General features: G+C 39.4%; 1 protein-coding gene across 1 annotated transcript in view; it reads left to right on the forward strand.

Moving 5' to 3' along the window:
- PRKAR1B (protein kinase cAMP-dependent type I regulatory subunit beta) overlaps positions 1–13,510 on the forward strand; it is a 99,487-nt gene that overhangs the window by 18,179 nt on the left and 67,798 nt on the right. The window lies entirely within an intron of this gene.

A 13,510-nucleotide genomic window follows, 5' to 3' on the forward strand; every position in this document is an offset into this window, starting at 1 on the left:
AAAGCAGGATGGATTGTCACTGAGACGAGTGCAGAGATGTATACTTAGGCAGGAAAAACACCTTTGTAACTATAAGATGGTTTTGCAGTTTTGGTAGTTCCTTGAAAAACTATGTGGAGCTTACTGTGAATCATGGTCTGAACATTAGTCACTAATGTCAAGCTGTTTTGAAAATACTAATGTTTTACTGGGGTAACTAAACAGGAGAACATGCAAGACATCCTCATGTTGGAAAGATTTCAGCTGGAACACAGTGTCCAGTTTGTGCGCTGCACTTCAAGGATAAACAATTGGAGGAAGTTCAGGGAAGAGCAGTAGGAACTATCACAGATCTAGATAACATCTCTTCTGAAGAAAGAATGGGATTGGTTGGCCAGCAGAAGACAAGTCAGGGGTAGAAGGATGTGATAATAGCTTATAGTTGTGTATGAATAATGGTATATGAGGAATAAGCTGTGTGTGCCAAAGGGTAAAGAATAACAGATTTAAAGTGCAGTAGGAAAGAGTCAGTCAGATAAGAAGAGGTCTCTGCTTGGGTAGGTTGTGGAGTCTCCACCACTTGAGGACATTAAGAACAGATTAGACTATGGTCTGCCAGGAATGACATAAGTAGTGTCAGTCCTGCCTTGCAGCGGATAGGCCATGTGATGTCATGAGGTCCTTGCCAACCCTGCTTTTCTGTGCTTCTGTGGTTAGAAAGGACAAAGACTTTGTCTACTCTGACGTTTTTAGTACTGGCAGAACATCAGCAGTACAGTCCTTTCATGGGGCTACTTGAAGACTTTCAGTCAAAGCACGCTCCAAGCGTGCAAATTTTGCTCCCTCTTGCAGACGTTTGCACAGATTAATTACTTTGCAATCCTAATTATTATGTTATCACATTCACATGCATCTTTCTGGAGTAATTAGAAGAGGATTAACTTTGCACATTTCTTCTTGCTTTTTCACCCACAGCAGAGAATTCTTGTACAGAACTGCTATAAATCCTAATTATACCATTGGCATGCTAATGTGACAGGCACTGAAAGGATAGGTTTTGGGGCTGGAAAAGGAACATTTTGGTAATATCGCAGTAGGTTGAAAGAAAAACTGAAGTAAAAGTGCCTTTCCTTGCACTGTGCTGATTGTACATCATGGTCGTAGTCTCTCAAATCCATTCCTTATGACCCATTTACCTCTGTCAGACAGACTGTCCTGAGATATGTGGAGATTCCCATGTGTGTGCTGTAGATGGGTTCTAGACTGTCAACTTTTGCAGTCCTCAAACTATGGCTTGACCAGGTGTCTACTGCCCCTGCTGTCAAAAGATTTAGAAGCTTCTTGGTTTCTGGGTTGTGCACTGTAGCATATTCAGGTTTATACCATCTCCCTTGCTCAAGGGATGTGTCTCGGTGCCTTGTTCAAGCCTCATGACAGGCACAGCAAGCTATTGCTGGCACTGTGCAAAAAAAAAGAAAGTAACTCACAGAAGGACACATGCATTCTGCTTTTGCAGACAGGATTGCAATGAATGAATTAGTTGTCCTCTCTTTGCATTTTACTGAGCTCACTCTCAACATCATTGAGATGTTGAGATTTGATCAGCCCTTGTCTGGTTTCATTTGTCAAGTGTGGAGAAGTCAGCAAGGTGGAGCACACCATTGCCATCACTTACAGTTCGGATATTGTTGCTGGAGATACGTAGTTCAGTGAAGTAAGTGGTATATGACTTCATTTGGGTTCTGTCCTCTTGGAATGGTGGCAAGCTAGGAGAGGTGACTTGTGTTGTACTTGCTGCTTGGCAGCTGTAAAGGGCCTTATGACTGACATAAACCCTTATTTATAAAGGCAGCATGTAGCATATAATCTGTGTGTCAGATATTCCATATCAATGATTAATTGCATGAGAAGTCATGCTGAAGTTAAGGTAAACAAGTATCTTTTTGCACTGGTGTCTGAAATAGTTCTGTTCAAGTCTTTTGGATAGTGTCTTTCCATGTGCCATGCTTAAAAAAGAGTTGCAGTGAGAGACAGACACACACGCACGCGCACGCACACACACACACACACACACACAGAGTCTCTGGTGTAAAATTACACTGAAAAGTGCAATGAAAGGGAAACTGCATCAGTACTGAAGGTAGCAGAGCTAGCTATCAGCAACTTTTGCCAAAATGCTCATTTCAGGAGTTGCTAACATTATAAAGAACAGTGCAGCTCTGCAAAGTGATGTAGCAGTCCGCTGTTTTCTCCTGAGACTTTTCCACTGACTTCAATAAGATCTTGATTAAACTCTGGAGTAGGGTTCTGGTTGTCTCAAAGCCAGTGGCAAAATGCCCATTATCTGAAGTGGAAATGTGCTTTTAACTGTAAGGGAGCTGTTGTTCTCATTTGCAAAACCAGGAATGCGTGGCTTTTTAATTGTGTTTCTGGACATGTCCACCTGATGTATATTTGATGTGTGTCCTCCTTTGCCCAGAGCTGGTCTGTTACATTCTCACTGACACAAAACCTCGGATTTACATGGATGTATCATATACTCATCCAGAATTTTTTTTAATTGATGAGAAGCTAGCTGTTAAACATTAAAGCAGCATCAGGGCTTCATAAAATTAATTTCTCACTGTGTTTTAATAGATATAGTTTGATTTTGATTGTTTATTAAAATATTGCACATCTAACAAAAATACTGGACTATATTAAAAATTTCAGTGAAATACGGGCAGGGTGAATATTTGTGAGCTGTGGGGAAAAGAGGGATATTAAGGTGGTGATGGGCTTAATTATGAACTAAAAAGCTCAGATAGTTGCAGAGAGTACATGGATGTGTATCAGTGTGCTTGCCTTTGAGCTCATTCTTGTTTCTTGTCTTATGAGCCCAAACTCAGTTGCAGTCTTCTCAGAGTAGCCTTATGTTGTATGTGCTTTGATGGGTTTTGCTTCCCTGGCTGGGATGTGTGGCAAAGCCCTTTCACTTTGTTTCAGGCTTTGATGTATTTCCTCTGCAGTTAGGATGTATTTAATGCTGGGGTAGTTGAGTTTGGATTTTGATCGTGCTGTTATATCGTCGTTTCAGGTCCATAGGCACATGTGCTCTAACTTCTCTCCTTTCTTCCACCTCGTGTGATGACATATTGGTTGGCTTACGTTCACATGGGGGTTTTGCCCTTCATTTTGTGTTTTTTCCATACTCCACTTTCTTCATGACTCCACTCAGAAACTCTTGGAAAAGACTGCTCAGAGGGTTTTATTAGGTGGGCAGTGGAGCACGTTAGTTAAGCTCAGATGTGACCGCAGCAAGATTTTCTTGAAAAGCATGGTTCATACTGGTGTGCAGACATCATGCAGAAGCTGTGGAGGTGACCACCAAGAGGACAACTTTCCCAGGCAGAGATAGTTATGATCACTGCAGGATCAGCAACTCTGGTCCTGGCTTGGTGCTCACCAAAGCCTTACATGTATGTACACAGTCCTGCAAAACAGCTTTTTGTGTGACAGCTGAAGGAGCTCACTGAAGCATAGAACAACTTCTGACACAGAAGACAGCGCTACACAGCCTGTGCACCCAGAAGAACTAGGAATTGCTCTGCAGTCTGTTCAAGGATGAACAGCCTTGAGAGAAAACACTGGTGGAGCTGGACCTTCAGCCAGGTAAGAGACATTCACCCTCTCTTTCATTATACTGGGGAAAAGTGAAATGGCAGCATTAACTGTGAGGGGTTTTTGCATTATAAACACAAATATATTTTTTATAGATTATGTTCTTTGCAACAGTTTGTCTTTAACATCAGTTGGGGCAGAAGCCATCTTGTTTCTTTGCTCTTCATTACACCTGTGATCCAAGAGGAAGTTCCAGCAGAAAAGAATAAAATTAAATACAATCCTTGATTATGGCATTTGTACTTAATAAAAAAAATGCAAAGATAAAATGACAAATTTTGCAGAAGTGCATATTTCGGAAAGTAGATCTATCTTTGTAGTGTCCCTCCAGAGTGCTGGGGGAAAGTTACACTTAATAACATCCAAGCGTTGTCTTAGGTGGCCTGTGCTATAGGTTCTAGTGGCTGAATAGAGGGAAGGAGTTCCTTTCTGATCTAATTCCTCCTGGTTCCAACATGATCTCATGGTTCAGGTCCATTCTGAAGGCTGCTAAGAGTTTGCATAAACTTTCCCCTTTCTTTTGGTCTGTGACACTTGAGAATTTTGCATATGGGAGAAATCAGCACGGCAGGGTGTGCTGTACTGATGCCCTCTCTGCTGCTTTGGATTCGTTCAGTCAGCAGGCAGTGAATGATTTCTATCTATGCAAAGATAATTACACCCATAACTTGGCAGCATTTTATTTCCTCTCCCACTCTTGGATATTCAGCAGATTAACATCCTCTAAGCCTTCCTAGTTGTGAAATGGTGTATAAAGTCAAAATTGGTGACAAGGGGCTAGTCTGATTGTCCTAATCTCTTATAACCTGGCAGTGTAGCTAGTGAGAATTTTTATTGGTTCAGCATGTAATGCTGGAATACAAGTACACCCACTTGGCTTTGCCATGATGTTGAACAGTAAAGGGTAAAAAAAAAGGAAGAAATTGTTCCTTTTCCTTCTGTGGATAAAAATAAAAGATATTTTTCATCACTTCATTGACAGGATGTTCTGTCTCTACTGGATGGGGGCAGCCCGTGAGAGGGGGACGGTGAGAAGATTCAGAAGTGACCTGCTGTGGGAATGGAAGTTGTACCCAAACCTGATGATTGTCAAGGAGGAGAAGGAAGTATAACTGAAGCATAACCAGTGCATGAGAGAGCAGGACTGAGAGCAGCAGGAGTGTCAGTCCTGGTTCCAGGATGTCACCAATGCCTGTCTGCTCTGCTGTGAGTCATGACCCACGTCTGCCAGTCCCTGTTCAGAAGCTCCGTGGCCTCCTGACCACATAAAAAAGTGGAATGGTTAAACATTCATCGTATCTGTGTGTAAATGTAAAATCTGTATGTAAAAGCTGTGAAAAACTTGTTTGTAAAGGAATAAAGAGAGTAGATAAATATTTAACATGCAATTCCAGACTCCACTTTTGGCATTTTAGCTAATGGAATAATTTTTACAAGCATTGATTCTTTATTATTAATGTACAGGCAGCTGTAATGCCTGCAACAGCTTTTCGAAATCTTTTGTGTATTTTATTACTTGGATTAATAATAAATTGGTTTGTGTGAACAGTATGCTGGTGTGAAACTGCTTTGGAAACAAAGAGTTAGGAAATTGTATTTAATGTTTTTACTAAAATATTGAGCTGTATCGAAGGTGCAAAAAAGCAACAACAAATGAACTAAACAGTAGACACAACTATTTACTACAGCAACACACAGTGTTGCATTTGCCCTTGTGTGTTGCCTGCATTGCAAAGGTATGAGATAAAAAGGCGTTTATTATTTTCTATGCTTGTTGGGGCCAAGATGTAAAGATGAAAATTGGCACTTGTACTGGGCATGGAAGCCAACCAAGAGTTTTCTTCAAGCAAAAATTCTTACCCAGACATTGTGGAGGGCACATACTGCTGTGATATTGTAGATAAAATTGGAGGCACGTTGTTGTAGATAGCATCATCTTGCTGTTAGCATTTCAGAAAAATGTTCTACTACCTTCTTAAAGGTGTATTGTAAGTAACCTGTGTTCTGCAATTCAGTTTTGTATGCCATGATGGGTGGCAAAGCGGGGTCCTATAGGAATTTACTGGGCATAAACACACACTATTTGAAAGACTTTAGTGTCCAAATCACGAGTTCCTCGGTATCAAGACACAGTAAAGTTCTTAAAACATATTAAGGGCTTCCAGAGAGAGGAAATGAGTTATAACGTATCTGTGTTCCCTGAAGACAAAACATCAGAACTGGGCTTAAATTGTGCGAGATGGATGTAAACTAGACACATGGTAATAATTTCTAGGATACTTAAACAGATTGTAGAATCTATGGTTGTTAAGAACAGGTTAGACAAATATCTTTGAACATAATTTAGGTTGTCCTCTATTTGGATGGGAGAAGTCTCTTAGCCAAATCCTGAGCTGGTACCGAAGGAGCAACGCAGCAAGTGCCAAACCTTGGCTGCATGTTCCTATTGCTCTCCTGGCCATGGTTAGCCAGATCAGCTCTCTGAAAAGTGATCCTCCCCCAGAGGGTTAGTTTTCAGTCAGATCAGGTCCTTCCTCCCACCCTCTACCTTACTTTTATAATTCTTGGATCCTTGGTAGTGGGGAACTAGTGTATTCTTTCTCTGTAAATTTTTTTTTTTTTAAATTTTCTCTTTTTTAATGTATTTGAAGGATTATTGTTATTTTGCACATCTTCTGTTCTCTCAGCTAGATGAATCTAATTTTCCCATCTTTCTTGGCAGACCAGGTTCCTCAGACCACTGACCATTTTTGTTGTTTTCTTCAACTTTCTCCGGTTGGTCCACCTCTTTCTTGTTTGTTTATATTTTTCACTGCAACAACTGTTGACTGCTTAGCATGTGATCACAGGAATCATTGGATCCTTTCCTGCAGAAATGCTACCTTGGCAGTGAATCTTCATATATTTACGCCACTGGCTATTCCTACCCAAATAGACTTAGCTGTTGTGTCTTTATTGAAAGTACATATATTATCTCAGACCGTTTCTTCAGTTTGTAATCATTTCACATCCTAGTGTTGTTTTTTGAAGTGCTTGAAGTTCCTTTATGCTAGGTATTGTCATCAAATTCAGAAAACACACTCTTCATCCAGGTCAGTAACGACTTGGGTACTTTTTTTCAGTATAGGCATGATCTAACATGAGAGAAGTGGAATGTTGAAACAGATGAAGTTGAACAAATAGAAGTTGAAACAGATGAATTTTATTTGTTGTCCTGTTGATGTCATATTAAAATATTCTTGAATCTTCTGTTGATTGGTGAATTTCAAGGACATTATTATTGCCATAAGCTTTATTCACTTCTGCATAATACCATGTTTTATTAAAGCACTGGCTGTAGGCCAGCTGGAAAGCCTCATATATGTGGAAGAAACCTAAGACGGCACCATTCAGGAGCAAGATATTTTAGAAACAGGATGCCACAGCTATGACATATTCATTATACATCCTGTATTTTCCTTGCATTTGTAACTTAACTCTTTTGTTAAAAAACAAACACAGATCTCGCTTCTGCCTGTGCTTTGTATATGCCTACAGTGTGCAGAACACTGCTAGAAAAATCCCCTTACCATGATACTGCATTAGTATTTCTGTATCTCCAGGAGTCCATGTTCTGCTAAAACCACATGGATGTTAAGGGGGAATATTTTCTCTGCTTGCTGTAGGTGTTTTAAGTTTGCTGGTGCTCAGAATACCTCAGTTTGGAGCCTTGGGGTATCGTTTCACCATTGATTTAAACCAAATCCTGAGCTGGTACCGAAGGAGCAACGCAGCAAGTGCCAAACCTTGGCTGCATGTTCCTATTGCTCTCCTGGCCATGGTTAGCCAGATCAGCTCTCTGAAAAGTGATCCTCCCCCAGAGGGTTAGTTTTCAGTCAGATCAGGTCCTTCCACCCTCTACCTGTCTGCAGAAGTACCTTGCCTAGCTGAAGGGAGGAGAGGACAGGGCAGGAGCTCCCCTTCTGGGGAGCAGCAGGGCCTGAAATCAAATTAAGTGATGGCAAAACTGCACCTTAATTTCTCTTACTAGCCATTGGACAAAGTCAGAGGATGGAAATAGATGGCATGAATACCTCTATAATGAGCTATTGTTTCATGCCAAGAATCCTCAAATCACTCAGAAGGTGAGAGATAAAAAGAAAGAATAAGAGGTGAAAGAGAAGTTGTACAGTGAGACATGGCAGAGTTGGGGGCAGAGGGCTTTGCTGAGTATGTAACATGGCTTCCTTGTGTTACATCAGGATATTTTGTGACCGAAGAGTTGGATAGGTTTCTTGCCTCTCCTTTTTGTGAGTAGCAATAGAGAAAGGAAGATGACAGCATCATCCCAATGCACTTTGTGCAGGGTTGCACAGCAGGTGGGCTGCATCCCGTGAAGGGTTGTAGAGGCATGAAGGTCCCACCTGTGCTGGAACACCAGGAGATGCTCAGCAGACTGTGGTAACTTGGGGCAGAAATGTGTATATACAAATTGTATATCTATTTAACAGATTTGGTATCGAAGAGATTGGTGCAGAACTTCTCTGTGTGGGTGATTTCTTTCTGATCATCAGTCATATTAGATGATTAGTCTGTGCTTTCAATTCTACTTGTAAGCAACCCAGAGGAGGAAACTCATCTCTCAAATCAACCAAGGCATGCTAAACAAAGCTTTCCCTCTGGATAACACCAAGGTATTTTCCAGGTAAACTGCCTGGCAATCCAGCTTTTCTTTGTGCCTTTTATCCCTTGTTCACGGCCTTGATTCAGCATGGTATTTAAAAGTGCATGTTTAACTGTGAGTTGTTCCATTGACTTGCTATGGATGTCAAAGGAACTATTGATGTGTTTAAATGGAAGCACATTCAGTCCTGCTGAATTGGAACTTGCCAATGAGGAGTACTACTTAAACTAGAAAAAGTTACAGATTTTGGAGACAAAAGTCATCTGGCAGCAGAAATGGAAATGAAACCAGGTAGAATTTCCCAGCCATTTGGAAAATAAATGATCCAATTCTCCATTCAAGGATTAGCCATGAATTTAACACTGACTTTATTTTCCAGTACATCCATCTCATTTATCCAAGACATTTATTGTCTTTAATTACCATTGTGGTGCCTGCAGGCAGCAGTCTTTAAATTAGTTATGCAAAGTTATGCTCTCAGCAGTCATCAGGAGATTGTATTTGCTTTAGTGTCAATGCCTTTACAACAGCCTGACAGCGTACAGACGTTGTACTAGGGATGTACTTTTTGTGATGTCAGTATTTGGCCTGGTAGGTAGGTTACTCTCTTAAACATAACTAAAAGCACACACATTTGGTATTTATGGATATTTTTATCTTGAGAAACGAATACTGTCAGTTCGTAGCTTTTTAGAGGTTGTGATTCACCCTTAGTGTTTTGTTAGACAGTTTATATTCTTCGTTACAAATACTAGTGGCGCCATTCCTAATGGTAGTTATTTTTAATTCTGCATAAAGTAGTGGCTTACATATGGGCAGTATATCACCAATTCTGAAAAACAGGGTTAAAGCAGAGAAGGGATATACATAAATCCTTTCTAGATCTAGAAAAAATAGCCTGAAACAAATAGTATTCATCATGCATGCTCATGAAAAAATCTTGAGATAAGTTTAATCTCTCTATATATAAAATAGAAAAATTAAGACTACTGTGGAATTTAACACGCCTTGTAAAATTTTCTGCCACAGCAGTATATATGACCGTGCCTTTGTATGCTTCTTTACAGAACAATTAGCTGGCAGTAGTTCTGAAAATACATTGCTCAATGCTAAGGCTTTCCAGAATTAAACACAAAGGTTGAATAAAAGAACATCCACTCTTCTCAGCAAGTCTTTGTCTTCTGCATCAGAGCAGCTGGAAGCAGTAATTTGTCTTTGTGCATGGACGAACAAGGGTTTATTTCAACTAAAGCTCTTTAAAATGATGCTTCCTTCCCTCCCCCTCTCCCCCCCTAAAGGGTTGTAGGTAACCTGTCAACAGTTACTCCTACTCTAATAAGTCTTAATTAGGTGACTGATTCTGCAACCTTGCATGGCTTTGAAAGCTTACATGTCTTCAAGAGGGAATATTACCGGTACCGGTACTGGAGGATCAACTGTATGATTAAGTTGCTTAGTTATGCATTTAGAAGAGGATGTTCAAAGAGCATAGAGGAACTGAATATTCACGTTGATTGATATATAGTGGGAAGTGAACATTTAACTCCTGTAAGGTTCTCTTGAAAATCCCCATCTTATGTTCTGAATGCTTAGACCTGTGCATTTCCATTATGAGATGACATCTGCTTAGTAACACCTCATTTGGAAAGACAGAAAGAAACCAACCTTCAAACAAAAAAAAATTTATAATACTGTGAGGTTTAGTGGTGATTTTTTCCTTATAGAGAGAGAGGATCCAGCTCAACAACCAGATGAAATTTCTCTGTCATTCCAGTGCACTTAATGGAAATACCAAGTGTAAGTTATTTGACTGTTAGGCTGTTAACTCTGTTTTAATGAAAAAAAATCTGACAAACAGAAACAATGATTTAGTTCTTGTTTTACAAGTTCCTTACTAAAGACTTTGACCTGAAGTACATCACATCTTGTGAGGTAACAGCTGGTCCATCATTGTCTTTGGAAAAAAGTAACAGTTGCTAAGATTTCAAGAAACAAAGATGGTCTTTGAATCAACGGGAACAGCTGTAAGAGAATGACACACCATGCACTGTCAGCTGCTAAATTCAGATATTCAGACTGCCTGAAATGGGATACTTTAACCCTTTGGCACCATCAGATTCCTTTTCTCTCTTTTAAAAAAAATGCCAGGAAAATATATTGGGTTTTCAATTTCCCTTTTGCTTTCAGAAACTGAAAAAAAGCCCTCACAAAACTATCACTATCTTTGTAGGGATTTTATTTTTTATGTTTATTCAACTTCTGATTTATAACCAATATGAAGACATGCTTGTTGACAGATGAGATTTGCATTAGAAAAGTATAACATGCTCCTCTGTGTGGTGCATTAAATAGAAAATATAGTAGTGTGTGTCCAGAAAACAGTGTCAGATGGTATTTTAAGGCATTCCGCATCTTCCAGGCTTTGTATATGGAGAGTGTATTTAGTTTAACAAAGCAGAATCAACTTGAATTGATCATGTCTGGAAGAGAAAGGTGAGGGATAGCAACGATCTCTTTAATAGACAGAGGGATGTGAGTTCCAAAAGCTGGTGGCTGAAGTTGGGCTCATTCAGACTGGAAAAGTTTAGTTTTTTCTTTTAGAGTAATCAGGGAACTGATCCATAATTTAAATTAGCTCGGGATGTGGCAGATTTTCCATTGCATGAAGCCTTCAGATCAAGCTTGGCTCTCTGCTCTTGCTAGTTCTTGCAGCACTTTCTAAAGTGCTCCAGAATATTGTGGGGTTTTTTTTTTCAAAGATGGCAAAATGTGATGACATGAAAATTTATTTCACTTAATGAAGAGTCAGCAACCATCTCTTGTGAACAAAACGCTTGTTTGACTTTGGTATGCCTCAAAGCCAAGCTGTTACGACTTGGAGCCTGACTGATTTTTGGACGCCTGAAATAGGCACATATTGGGTCTTTTGCTAAACTATTGTCTTAGTTCAATTACAAAGGATGGGTTGTTATTCAGGACCCTCTGAGATTTTGTAATCTGTGTTGGATGGTATCAGGAAAGCTGTAGTTGCCTTAGCATCTATTCATCAGTTAATTCTCAGTGCGCAGCATGGCTGATCGTACCGCTGATGGAGAAGGTGAAGCACCCAGCAAGTGGTACCCCGAGCCCTCTGCTTTGCTTCATCAAGAGTGCTGCTGAGCAGATGATGAGACGTGTCTCAGCACTGATGTTTTCTTGCCTAAGTGATTTACTTCAGTATTTCCAAGCAGTGCATAATGATGGATTCTTATAAAAACTCTTTTACTGATCACATATAACCTACTTTCCTGTGCCCTGTACTCCTAGATCTTTATCCTGCACCATCTGAGTAACTAAAAGATTGGCAATTATCGTCACTGTTTCCAGAATCAAGTTTAGTTTATTCTTCTGTTTGTGGATATGACTGCAGGAAAAAAGTAGATTTGTATCATGACCCCAGAGGATTTGGAAGTTTTTTGCTCACATGAATGAATGTCCTAGAGTAATGGCTGACATAAATTGAATGATCTTCCAGATTTAATAATTGAGGTAAGTAGAATAAACTGCACAATCTAGAGCTTTAATTCTCATTAATAGGAATGTCCTGATAGTCTATTTTATATTTACTGTTGCTACAAGGTCCACATAGAAGCTAGACCTCTTGAATTCCTCTTTCCATTTTCAGTGAAAGACCAAGTTTGCTGACATTAAGCTAAATTCCATTGCAGGTTTCCACATCTATGTATTTCTCATCTGTCTGATTGTGAGTTCTATTTGTCATGAAAAGCCAGGGAGAAACAAGAGAAACAAAACAACAGATTTAAATATTTTCTGAATTTAATTTTGTCTTTTTTAAATTGAAAAGATTTGTAAGAAGACTTTGCTGCTACCTTTGAAATGCTTGCTTTTCTTTTCCCTAAGAGGCACATCACTATCTTACGAGGTGAATGGGAATTATTTTTCAATGTCCAGAAACAGACTTCTGCCTTTTGACATCCTAATAATTCCCAGAACACCCAGCTGAACCTTCACCACGATAGACTAGATTTGCTATGTTAAAATACTGTAGCGGTGCCCTGATTTCAAGTCCTGACAGTTTCATCACTGCAGTTGACCTGTGTTCCTCGTACGGCTGCTTTCTGCAACATGGTTACAACATCCATGCAGATTTTCCTTTGCTTTTAGAAACTCGGTTTAAAATAGTGGTAAGTAGTGTTTCATCCAAATTTACTTGCTGTTCTTTAATCGTATGTCATGTGTCATGTTTCCTCTCTTATTTATTAAATCTCGTGCTTTGACTAGAATTTATTTCCAAGAGTATGAAATTATTGTTCTATTATTAGAGCACAGGGTTTGATTGCTTGACAGGTTGACAAGAGCTTTGCAGCAATTTGTGGGAACAGCCCTTCCTAATCAAAACTGTCCTCAGCAATGCCAGTTGGTTTACACTGGTACTAAAATATAGCTGAAATAAAGCTGCTCAATTGCTTGGGCAATGTGTTGTGGCATATGGGACTTAATCTCCTTTTCACACGCACCCCACCCTCTGAAGTCATCTTCAGAGCAGGAGCTAGCAACACACGCTTTTTAAATGTCTGATCCCTTACACAGACGTCCTAATTGAGTTCTTCATAGATCCAACATAGATAAAGTTATCTTGGCTGTCATATACCATATTAATATAGGCTCAAGGTCATCTGACTCCTGGCATTTTTCAGTAATAAGTAAATTGTATATAGACTATAAAGACAATAAACCTATTAATTAGGTACACCTTGGGATCTTCCTTATGTTGCAGGGTTTTTTCCACTGGCTTCTGAATGTTTTCATTTACTGTGCTCTTTGGCTTTGGGACTTCCTTCCTCTTCTGGTTTAGGATTTTAGCTAAATTCAAACTGAGATCTGATCTTCACTTTAATATGCTCAGCGTAGGCTCGTTTTAGTTACCTGGGCTATATATGTCAGAAAATTATATTTCTTTTGCAGCAACTTCCGATTAAAACAATAGCCTGATGAATACAGTTATTGTGAATGTGAACGATGTGCATTTAGAATAGTTTCAAAATTTCAAAGGATGCTTTCATGGAAAATAAGGTTTAATTGTGTGGGTATAATGAAGATTCTGCAAACAGCTCTAATAGGTAGTTTTTCTTTCTTTAGTGTTAGAAATCAGATTAGAGCACAAGAGATACAGGAAGGAAAAGAAAATACAGAGTTATATTGTTCTTA

The sequence above is a fragment of the Athene noctua genome, chromosome 15 (assembly GCF_965140245.1).
Source record: "Athene noctua chromosome 15, bAthNoc1.hap1.1, whole genome shotgun sequence".
Classification (NCBI taxonomy): domain Eukaryota; kingdom Metazoa; phylum Chordata; class Aves; order Strigiformes; family Strigidae; genus Athene; species Athene noctua.